Here is a 12130-nt window from a genome sequence, read left to right as displayed (position 1 = left end):
TCCTCTGTCCCGCTGTCACCATCCTCTGTCACCAACCTCTGCCCCGCTGTCACCATCCTCTGCTCTCCTCCTCTGCCCCGCTGTCACCATCCTCTGCTCTCCTCCTCTGTCCCGCTGTCACCATCCTCTGTCACCAACCTCTGTCCCGCTGTCACCATCCTCTGTCACCAACCTCTGTCCCGCTGTCACCATCCTCTGCCCCGCTGTCACCATCCTCTGTCACCATCCTGTCACCAACCTCTGTCACCATCCTCTGCTCTCCTCCTCTGCCCCGCTGTCACCATCCTCTGCTCTCCTCCTCTGTCCCGCTGTCACCATCCTCTGTCACCATCCTCTGTCCCGCTGTCACCATCCTCTGCTCTCCTCCTCTGTCCCCCTCCTCTGCCACGATCCCTCTCACTCTGCCCCGCACCAGCCATAAAAGAAAAAACCACAGAAACTTACCAATCCGTCGGGCGCCGGGACCCAGCAGCCTCCTCTCTCCTGCAGCTTGTCGATATTCAGTGACAGCTGCAGGAGAGAGGAGGCTGCTGGGTCCCAGCGCCCGACGGATTGGTAAGTTTCTGTGTTTTGTTTTTTTTTATGTCTGGCCCGCGGCACCCCAGTGACAGAGCCGCGGCACCCCTGGGAGCCGCGGCGCACAGTTTGGGAACCGCCGCTCTAAACCATTGCTTGCTGTTGGGTCTCTCAGGTGGCCTGCCTTTGGCTTACAGACTCTGATCATTTTATTAGGCAATGGACTCAATAAAGAGTAATGCATGACTGGATTTCAAATAGAGTTGGTGTCACGCACCAGGCTCTCAAGTCCTGATACTTAGCCCTCCGCCGCCTTTCTAAGCTGTCCCTGCGGACCTCAGACTCTTCTGGTCTCAGATCTCTCTGCAGGATGCTGCCCAGTTGGTCTCCAGTCCAGAGATCCCTCCAAAACCAGTGCATGGGTGGCGCCATCTTGAATCCAAACACCTGATCTCTCTCAGCACAGTCAGAGTGCTGCTTCAGCTCAGCTGACCACATCCTCCAATCAGTGGATAGCAGTTACCATAAAAGGACTTCCTGGAGCCCTAACCTGTTGCCAGTGCAACGTTGATTACTCAGATGCCAACCTGGTTTCAAGCAGTCTGCAGTCTACTCAGTTCCTTCTGCCCAGGCAGTGCAGCCTGCATTCCGGTTCCACTCCCAGCATTCCGATTACATTCCAGTCTCAGCATTCCGGTCCCAGCATTCCAGTTCCAGTCTGGTCCAGCATTTTGTTTCCAGTCTGATCTTCATTGCTAATCTGATCACCATCTTGCTACTCTTGACTTCTTGCCAGTCTCCTGTGCCACTCATACTTAGTAATCTCCTGAACCATCAGCAACCACCACCTACACTTGGTCTTTCCCTCTCATGCGAAAGGACATAATCAGGTCAGCCAGCTTTGTGCATGTAGCCACCATTTCAACTCCAGAGACACAACCCAGTCTGGGTATAGACAAATCCTCAGGCATGACAGTTGGACTTTATGAAAGATAATACATTCGGATGGTTGGTCTGTTCATTATTCAACATTCACTGATAGCTTCAAAGCCCCAGTGGACTTACTTGGTTTCAAACAAAAAAAAACAACACACAGTAAACATTCAGCAAACGGTTCACAGATAAAAGAGTAGAACAAGACGGATATTCATCAAATAGATGTACATAAATCACATAGGAGAGTCTGAGAGCATACAGTATGGTTTAAAATAGCACTATTTGGAAAACATTTACATGGTGTCAAACAGAAATTTAAAACAAAACAGAACTAAGACATTGTAAAACAATCATGAGGCAAAAGAGTGCACGCAACACCACAGATAGGAAATGCAAGTGGACCAACTATCTGTAGATAGGGAATTAAACAAGTTCACATCATAGATGAGACTTCATTGGCATGCATCTGTCCATACAGGTGGAGGGGGTGGAAGATGGAATAGCATAAGCTACGTTTCCAGAGGTAGATTAGGGCCATTAATCATCTGTTCTCCCACCTATATAGAAATCAGGTAGTGGATTCAAAACACCTTAATAATAGTATGTAGCTGGGTCTCATGTAGTGATTCTCTGTAGGAACCTCATTATGAATATAATTTGAGGTCCCCCTTTTCTAACATCTGGGAAGGCTGCCCGTCTGTCAAATTTCCAGCTATTCTGTTAGTACGTCTTTTAGGAAGGGGAGAAGAGGATGTGTCCAATTGTGTAAAATCGCTTTTTTAGCCACTGTTAATATGACCGTTAAGAGTGGTATGATATTGGTAGGAGGCAAACTATCCTTCCTAACAACGAAATTACAGTAAAGCAGTAGTATGGAGCTCCTGCACAGAGTGATCTCAAAAACGGATTTCAAGAAAGCTAGGATTTTATTCCGAAAAAGGGGATATTTTCGGACATTCACAGAAAATGTTGTAAAAGGGGGCCGAGTTTTGACGGCACTTTGGACAGAAACCTCTTTCTTCAGTTACAAAGTGTTTTCTTTGCTCCTGTGATATATCATCATCATCATCATTTATTTATTTATATAGTGCCAACATATTCCGTAGCACATTACAATTGGGGACAAACACAGTAAACTAATAAGCAAGTGGGTAAAACAGACAAAGAGGTGAGAAGGCCTTGCTCGCAAGCTTGCAATCTATGGGACAATGGGAGTTTGATACATGAGGCTAAGTCTACATTTTGCATTTCGACCCAGCCAGTTGGAAAAGGTAAAAGTGACTCATAAGCTAAATGGTTCTGTCACACAACAATGTTGGTCAGGGGGTAGTTGTGTGAAATTGTGTAACATTGTAATTGGGTAATGTAGTGAGGTTAAGAGGGTGGTTGAGGAATATTATAAGCTTGTCTGAAGAGGTGAGTTTTCAGAAACTGCTTGAAAGTTTGTAGACCAGAGGAGAGTCTTATTGTGCGAGGGAGAGAATTCCATAGAGTGGGTGCAGCCCGAAAAAAGTGCTGTAACCGGAATATATAGGCTCGATGGATTAATTCAATATGTACCTCTCGCCGAAGCTAGACACTTCAGAGTTGTGTGATGGTACATCAGAAAGTTTTCAGGATCATTAATGGAGGGAATGTTGCAGCTCCAATTTTGGAGTATGTGTTTCCATAGTCTAGTGTTACCACAGTAGAAGAGATCCTTATATAAGTATCGGTTTCTAAATTTGTTAGTCTTCAGAAAGTTAAAAAAGTTATCCGCAGTGTCCAGCTCTGGCAATTTAGACTTATTAAGTATCATAGTCATAATGAAATGGCATACCTGTAAGTACATGTAGAATTGTCTATTATCTAATGAATGCTTGTGGAAAACCTGTTGAAAAGAGTATAAAGATCAACCTGGGTCAAACACATCTTTAATAGAGGAGATTCATTTACATTTCCATTCCAAAAAGTATTTATTGGATAACCCAGGTTCAAATGCAGGGTTACCCCATATGGTGTCATACATAGTGATCCCAGGGGTCCGCACTACTTTTTATTAATCATACGCCATGCACGGTATGTGTCACAAAACAGAATATCACTCACCATGGTGGTGGGGAGAAGATGTGGGGGCATGTGAAGTAAGACTGCTAAAGAGTAGGGTGCAAAGTGCTCCCCTTCCAATTCTATATGGACCTAAAAAGCCTGTCGTAATAACCAGCCTGAAGCATAGCGGAATAGGGCAAACTGCAAAGGCCACAACATCAAGAAAGCCAATGCCTCCCCCCCACTTTCTGTAGTTTAGATTTAGCGATTGTGGGTCTATAGTTTTTCCATAGAAAATTAGAAAACATTTTGACGCATTGAGCAACGTCAACTGTGGATAGAGTGACAGAGAGTATTTGCAATGGGTAGGTGAGCTTGGGAAATAATACAGTTTTGATAACAGCATTTCTACTAAGCAGGGAGATGTTTAGATCTTTCCAATTATTCATTTTAGATGATATTTCACTAATTATATGATGTTAATTAAATTTATATAAGTTTTCAGATCAGCATGGATATTTATACCTAAGTATTTAAGTTTATCCTTCACTACTTTAAATTGGGAAAATGTGTCGCAGACACCAGGAGAGGAGGTATGATCAGTAAGGGCCTCCGATTTGTCTACATTTATTTTATAGCCGGCAAAAGATCATTTCAATGGTTTCCAATATAAGCAGTACAGATCATATGGGGTTGGATATTAACAATAACATATTGTACATGAAAAGAGCTACTGAACTGTCTATGCCATCAACTTTTATGCCCTGGTAAACCGTGTTTGACCTTAAGACAATAGCCAGAGATTCCACTGCTAGAGCGAACAATAGTGGTGACAGGGGGCTTCCATGACACGTTCCCCGTTGGATGCAGAACATACCAGAAAGGTAACCATTAGTCAAAATCTGGGTCATTGGTTGTGTTTAAAATGTTTGCAGGGTGTTCACAAATCCATCAGGGAACCCGAACCGACGTAATGTTTCAAATAGGTGGTCCCATGTGACCAAGTCAAAAGACTTTCGGTGTCGACCTCCCTGAGGAATCACAGCCAAGACTTTCTGCACATTTGTCACTGAATGCCTGCACCAAATGAACCCTGTTTGATCGGGGTGGACAATATGAGGCAGTACTAATTTTAGCTGGTCCGCTAATAATTTTGTGAAAATGTTATCGTCTACATTAAGCAATGTTTCAGGTCGATAGGAGGCTGATTTCTCCAAGTCCCTCCCCGGGTTGGGTAATAGCTTTATCAGAGCTGAGTTGAAATGAGTGGGAAGAAGATTCCTCGATCTAAGCATATATTTTATATGGGGCACCCTTGCTTATTTGGACCATGCAGTTTATTGACGACTGGTAAGCTGGCTATACTAGATGACCACAGCCTCTCTGTGGACCTTTCAGGTCCCTCGCCACCTCCATTGACCAACTTTCCTCTTTGTCAGATGTTATACCATTGCTACTTTCCTGATTGGAACTGGGATATGACATATGTGGACCTCACAGTCCTAACTGCAATCTCAGTCCTCCGAGTGCTGTATAGGACTGTGGCAACTGCATCGTTCCTGATCCTGCCAGACAAGTCCTCAGACCAGATTCTTTGCTCTAACTTCCCAAAGTAGATCACTTTTATTGTTGATATTTCTCTAGTTGTTGTGTATTGTCGTTTAATTCTGTGGTCCATCTATTACAAGTTTAACTCTTACAGGATATGTTTTGAATTACAGAATCACTTCTCTCTAGAGAATATAGATTCATGCCTTTTAAAGTATCACTCCCTTCTTAACATTAACCCTTTCACACAATTGCTGCTTCTGCCATGTTAAATGTTAGGGTGTTGGCCTGCAGGTACTCCCACTTCATCATCATCATCATCATCATCAGTTTGTTTAGCGCCACTAATTCCGCAGCGCTGTACAGAGAACTCATTCACATCCGTCCCTGCCCCAATATAGCTTACAGTCTAAATTCCCCAACATACACACACAGAGAGAGACTAAGGTCAATTTGATAGCTGCCAAGTAACCTACTATGTTTTTGGAGTGTAAGAGGAAACCGGAGCGCCCGGAGGAAACCCACGCAAATACGGGGAGAACATACAAACTGCACACAGGTAAGGCCATGGTCAGGAATCCCTTCTGGCTATACTTGCCTTCTACCTACTAGGCTGGCTGGGGCCTTATTGTGCTGGACCTTGTTTTCCCCCCTCAATGCCTCCTCTAACAGTAACACCCATGCATTATTGCCAATGTTCTACCACTGTAGATTGAGGGTCTGAATTGAGTCACTGGATGCCCAACAGAGTACTTTGTACATGCCCCACCCACTCTCTGCTGTTAACACATTATTAACGCGTTTAAAACATGATAAAATACTAGCATAGAACTCCATTGTACTTTCTAAAGTGTGTTTAATGCTTCTGAATAATGCAGGCTTCAATACTGATGCCAAGCACCCTTTAGAAAGTGTGTGTACACAGGTACCCTCGGCACCATAGTGCATTTAATACACATTGAGAATGCACACTAAACACTTTAATAAAACACCTTAAGACAGTTCCCTGTTACGATATATCAAGACTGTTGCTGGTACAGCCATACTATAATTGAATGACACTTCCTCTCTGCTATTTCATCATTATCATCGTTTGTTTGCTGGATCTAGTGTCACCAGTATTGTGAGCAGAGGAAGTGTGAGTTGGCAGCTGAGGACACCTGGTCAGACAGAACTAGCCCCATAGACCGATGTGACCTGCAGAGGGATTAGTTGTGGACTTTCTGCAGGGACAGGTATGTAAGACCCTGATTTCTGCGTTCAGTGCACATTGGTAATGGTGAGAAACATCTTGGTGATTCCACTGGCTCAAACAAATGTGCTTCCTGGCATAAATAAGCTTGTGAAATGAAGTATGTAGCGACAGGCTCGAAGACACTGTGCTTCCTGCATTTTCTGCTCTGCCTTTCTAATACACATGAGGTTTTCAGAAGGGAGAGGACCAGATTACAAGATCTGGTCATAGCGTTGCTGTTTCCATCAATGTGCAGATAGCATTTTTTTATTTTTTAATGCTGTACTAACAGGAACAAATGCTGGAAAACTCTGTGAAAAATAGTGTATGGTATACTGTGACACGGGCAGTAGGAGGCATTGCTAATTACAAGACCCACCAGGAGCGGGTATAATTGCAAGACTGATAAGAGGGGTGGAGCTTAACATACAGAACGTAAGCTCTCGCGGGCAGGGTCCTCTCTACCTTATGTCTCATATCTGTCAACCTCATTTGCTCTTGTGATGTCATCATCATCATTATTTATTTATATAGCGCCACTAATTCCGCAGCGCTGTACAGAGAACTTATTCACATCAGTCCCTGCCCCCATTGGAGCTTACAGTCTAAATTCCCTAACATACACACACTCACACACAAACACAGACAGACAGACAGAGGGATACAGACTAGGGTCAATTCCTACGCTGAATTATTTTTGTGACCGCTATATGCTTTACTCACACACACAGAATTCATACTTGTTTTTGTGCTACATGTAATTGCTGGAGAATTATTTATACTTTGTTTTTTTTTTACCACACATCTAATATTATGCTTAATTGTATTTGTTAATATATTTATGTGTATTCATGATGATGATGATGATGCACGGTGGCTCAGTGGTTAGCACTTCTGCCTTACAGCACTGGGGTCATGAGTTCAATTCCCGACCATGGCCTTATCTGTGAGGAGTTTGTATGTTCTCCCCGTGTTTGTGTGGGTTTCCTCCGGGTGCTCCGGTTTCCTCCCACACTCCAAAAAGATACTGGTAGGTTAATCGGCTGCTAACAAATTGACCCTAGTCTGTGTGTGTGTGTGTGTGTGTGTCTGTGTGTTAGGGAATCTAGACTGTAAGTCCCAATGGGGCAGGGATGTGAGTTCTCTGTACAGCGCTGCAGAATTAGTGGTGCTATATAAAAAAATAAATGGAGATAATGGTGATTTCTTCTTTCTCTTGCTGGGAGGGCAATAGTAGTGATGAGAGAAGGACATATATAGTATAGGACATATATAGTCAACACACAGCCAAGCAAGTTGGCTATTCACGTTGGTTGCCACATTACACAGATTCGGTTGTACAGGTACCAAGTAACCAGATTGCATTTTGTATCCTGACCCGATTTCCTGCCTTGACAGATGTCAGTATGGGGTTACAGATGGAGCAGCGTCTGGTGCAATTTGGTGTAAATAACCAATCTGGCTGATCAAATCTGCGTTTGTGGGGGTTGTTTGTAAGAGTTAAAGCAAATTTCTGTTGCTATAGTGTGTTACACATTTGCGTTTCTTAAGTAAATGTAAGAAAGTAAGTGAAGTTATCTCTTTAGTAAAAAGGCAGCAGTTACAGGGTGTTCAATCATTCAAAGAAAGTCCGGCTGTCATGAACACATCTTCGGGCTCTGGTTTGTAGAAAATCCAAATATAGTTTCTAATTCAGACCTCGGTCTTCTTTCCAGCTGGGGCTTGTTTTTTTGTTACAACGAAATTGGCAAATTCTCACAACTCACAGGCGGAAAAACATAATTAAAACAGGAGGTTTAATTGTCAGGAGCAGAAGATAATGGAGAGAATGGCTTAAATCACTGTCAATTGTTTAGCCTGGGGGAAACGGAACACTGCCTGGTGCCCAGAAATGTTGTATGTGGATGCATGAATACGTGATAATAAATATTATAACAAAAGATTTGCAGAGAAGCATTTGATTACATTTTCTCCTGCATTAGAGTTTTAGCTGAATTGGATTCCAAGTGGAAAATTAAACAGTTTGGAATAAAATGAGTTATTATAGCTTCCGGGCAGGCTCTGTAAAATAACTTCTTCTGTGCTTAAAAAGAAAGTATTGAATAGAAGGCAGATAACTGCACAAGCCTAATTTTCTTTTGAAAGTTAATTGGATAACGTTTGTCTGGAAATTCTACTTTAGGTAAGCAGATAATTTAAAAAACATTCATAAGTGCTGTATATCACCCACAAGGAAGCACTAGGAGTAATAATATGTTTGCAATCATTCTATGAATAATTTTGGGATTGACATAATAAAAAATAAAATACATGGAGCTTTACATGTCCACAAGAATGACTTTAGGCAGTAGGCATCGTGTGGCTACTGAGTAATGAAATATGTAGTAGTTTTTATATTTCTACTATACTTTTTCCTCTTTTTAACCGGCTCACATTATTGCAGCCATATCGGGCGATTGGCCTGATATCACAGTGTCTGTGTGCTGAGAATGACCACCATCCCCTAAAATGATCCTCTTTAGATAGTGAGAATCATTATTGATCATAGTAAAGGGAACGTATTAGAGCACATCGTCATCATCAATTAAAATAGTACCAAAAATTCTGCAGCGCTGTACTGAGAACTCACATCAGTCCCTGCCCCATTGGAGCTTACAGTCTAAATTCCCTATCACACACACAGAAACAGAGAGAGAGAGTAGGGTCAATTTTGATAGCAGCCAATTAACTTACCAGTATGTTTTGGAGTGTGGGAGGAAACCGGAGCACCCATAGGAAACCCACGCAAACATGGGGAGAACATACAAACTACACACAGATAAGGCATGGTTGGAAATTGAACTCGTGACCCCAGTGCTGTGAGACAGAAGAGCTAACCACTAAGCCACCGTGCTGCCCACATTGAAAAGTAAGCTGTATCACTACTTACTTTATTCACATAGATAAACATGGAGATCTCAGTAACAAAATGTAATATTTTATGACACCTAAAAGGGAAGTAACAATTATGAAATGTGTTCTTCTCTGCCTGTATGTAACCTTGTGACATTGTGTGTGTCTACATATGTACAGCACACTGTGTTCAGTAGTGATGGCGTTCTCTCCCTGCCTGCTGTATGTCACTCTACTGTATATCCACGTTGGTGGTGTAAACCTTAATCTGAAATGTGTGCAGAGACACGTACATTTTCACTGTGCTAATAATTACCTTCACTTCGTCTCTATTACTAATTGGTACCTTAGAATAATGACATCCAATTCTCTCCCTAATGTGATCTAATGATAACTCTATTATTGCTGCATTTTACAATATATGTGGTGTACATTGTCTTGTTCTGTGACAAGGTGTATATGTATGGTAAGCAGTTGGAACACATGGTTTCATTGACTTGTGCTAAATCAGTCAAAGCTAATTACAGATCGATTTCTGTACATTTTGTTAGTAAACAACTTTAGTTTATCCGGTTAATTTAATCTCCATCTCCAAATTATAATTTCTATCATCATCATCATCATTTATTTATATAGCGCCAACATATTCCGTAGCGCTTTACAATTGGGGACAAACATAGTAAACTAATAAACAAGCTGGGTAAAACAGACAAAGAGGTGAGAAGGCCCTGCTCGCAAGCTTACAATCTATGGGACAATGGGAGTTTACATTTGCAGTCGGCCCAGCCAGACTGCAAAGGTAAAAGTGACTCATAAGCTAAATGATCCTGTCACACAACAATGGTGATCAAGGGGTAGTTGTATAACAGGTGGTAATAGGGTAATGTACTGAGGTTAAGAGGGTGGTTGAGGAATATTATAAGCTTGTCTGAAGAGGTGAGTTTTCAGAGAATGCTTGAAAGCTTGTAGACTAGAGGAGAGTCTTATTGTGCGAGGGAGAGAATTCCATAGAGTAGGTGCAGCCCGATCAAGTGTTCGGTCTAACTGTACTGTACTATCAAATATATCAAATGCCGAATGTATTATAATATATTATATGTTGTGAATTAAGCAAAGACTTTTAACATGCAGCAAGGAATGATAAGGTCCATATAACAGTAGTATATTTCTATCATGGTCCTATATGGACAGGGTTTGCTGTTTTGTTAGCGCAAGTATAATTATGTGTTAGGATCTAATAAAAATAAGAAGAAAAGATTCTTAGTTAGCCTTTAAGCAGCCAGATATAGGGATAACATTATTTTTCTCAGCACACTGATGGTTACAAATCCATACTATTTTTAAACCAGACAGGTATGGGCCAGGTAAGAGATTGAAATTGAAATTCCATTACTATATTAATCTCTCCCACATCTCCAAGGGGAGCCATTCCACAACTCCAATTTACTTGTTCTAATATTTCATGTTTCTCATTTCTTTGGTATTCTTGCATAGCATTGCAAAGGGGGTGGGGGTGACCCATCTGAATTTATTAATAGCTGTGGGTGTGGATTCTTTGCTGGCTGTATTCCTATTGGCTGTGCTAAAATTGAGGGGTGAGGGTAGGTGTACCACTATCGAGTTAGCTGCTTGATCACAGGCAGTGGTCATACTATGGCAGTGACTTCACTATTCCAGGCACCCGGGACATTAACGTATGTATATCTTTATATATATTGCACAATATATTGCAGACATCTTCACCCAGCTAAGTTAGCTGATCCGTCATCGAGTTCTCAATGTGATGATTGTCAGGTAGACTTTATGCTGTAGTTTGTGACTGACACATGTTGACGTGTTAGTAGAAACTTGTGACAAGTAGGTGACTCTCAGTTTGCTCACGCACTACAAGATGCAACTTTGGGAGAGTTTCTCTAAACTAGATGGACAGAGTTTAGGGTTAATTCTGACGTGTTTTAGGAAAGCAAAGCCAAGTAGTGTTTTTGTAATGCTCTGCCCAAAATTTGGAACAAATTTAATTACACGGACTCTATTCTTGGTTTAATTCCCCGTAATCCACTCAGGCATTTCCGTAGCGTACAAGAGAGCGAGAATTGATCAGCTAAAAATGAGAACCTATAAATATTAATATTTAATATTATATAGATCAGTCTCAGTACCGTCATACACACATCACACACACAGGCAAATACATTGTTTATTTTATTACCCTGGTCTAATTACCCCTTAACAGACATATCATGGTATATTCTGCAGAACATCTCATACATACAAAACAGAATCACCCCAAAATGAATTTATCTCTGCAGAAGTTGTTGCACTGGTTCCTTTGTGCATGGTAATGTCAATTCCCCGGGGCATTATATGCAAAACATATGTGTACAGTAGTTATTTACAGATAAAATAACATTCTGTTAAATTAGGACACTCTCTCGCCACAGTGGAAACCATGTACACCCCCATGTACAGAACCTTCACTTCTGACCACTCTGGGAATGTATTCTGAATTTAAGCACATACTCGTTGCATGAAGAATACATACTATCGAGTGTCCCACTTTCTGCGGGACAGTCATGACTTCCGAATTTCAGACAGAGTGTTAATTACCAGAATGGGCTGTGGGGATCAGAAATATAGGGTGTGGCCTTTAGGGTAATGGTAATCTCTAATTTGTATCCACTGAGGGCCTGATGCTGAATTGGATATAACTCTGTTTGCGTAGCATAAAATCCGCAAATTTGCACTGCGCATGCCCACAAAACAAACTGCACGGCAATGCGCATAAGCAGAGTTGCACGTATCTACCATACTTGAGAACTTTTCCTCATTGGCTTCAGGGAGATCCCAGGGAGGTGGGCATGCGGGGGCAGGGCTTGACGAATCGCTTAGAATGACACAGTATTTGCGTCATTAAGTCCCGCCACTTATCTATTGCAGGGGCGAGAACCGGGAGGTTGCCCTGCTCTCCCGGGAGCC

General features: G+C 42.0%; 1 protein-coding gene across 1 annotated transcript in view; it reads left to right on the top strand.

The window, feature by feature from the left end:
- Nucleotides 1-6194: 6194 nt before the first annotated feature.
- ITPKC (inositol-trisphosphate 3-kinase C) overlaps nucleotides 6195-12130 on the top strand; it is a 60431-nt gene continuing 54495 nt past the window's right edge. Inside the window, exon 1 of the mRNA XM_075187029.1 lies at nucleotides 6195-6263. The gene's annotated coding sequence lies outside the window, so the exon portion shown is untranslated. The remainder of the gene's footprint in view (nucleotides 6264-12130) is intronic.

This window comes from Mixophyes fleayi, chromosome 9 (genome assembly GCF_038048845.1).
Source record: "Mixophyes fleayi isolate aMixFle1 chromosome 9, aMixFle1.hap1, whole genome shotgun sequence".
Taxonomy (NCBI): domain Eukaryota; kingdom Metazoa; phylum Chordata; class Amphibia; order Anura; family Limnodynastidae; genus Mixophyes; species Mixophyes fleayi.
Note: the sequence above shows the minus strand (reverse complement) of the source record. Positions and strands in the feature narration are given on the sequence as shown.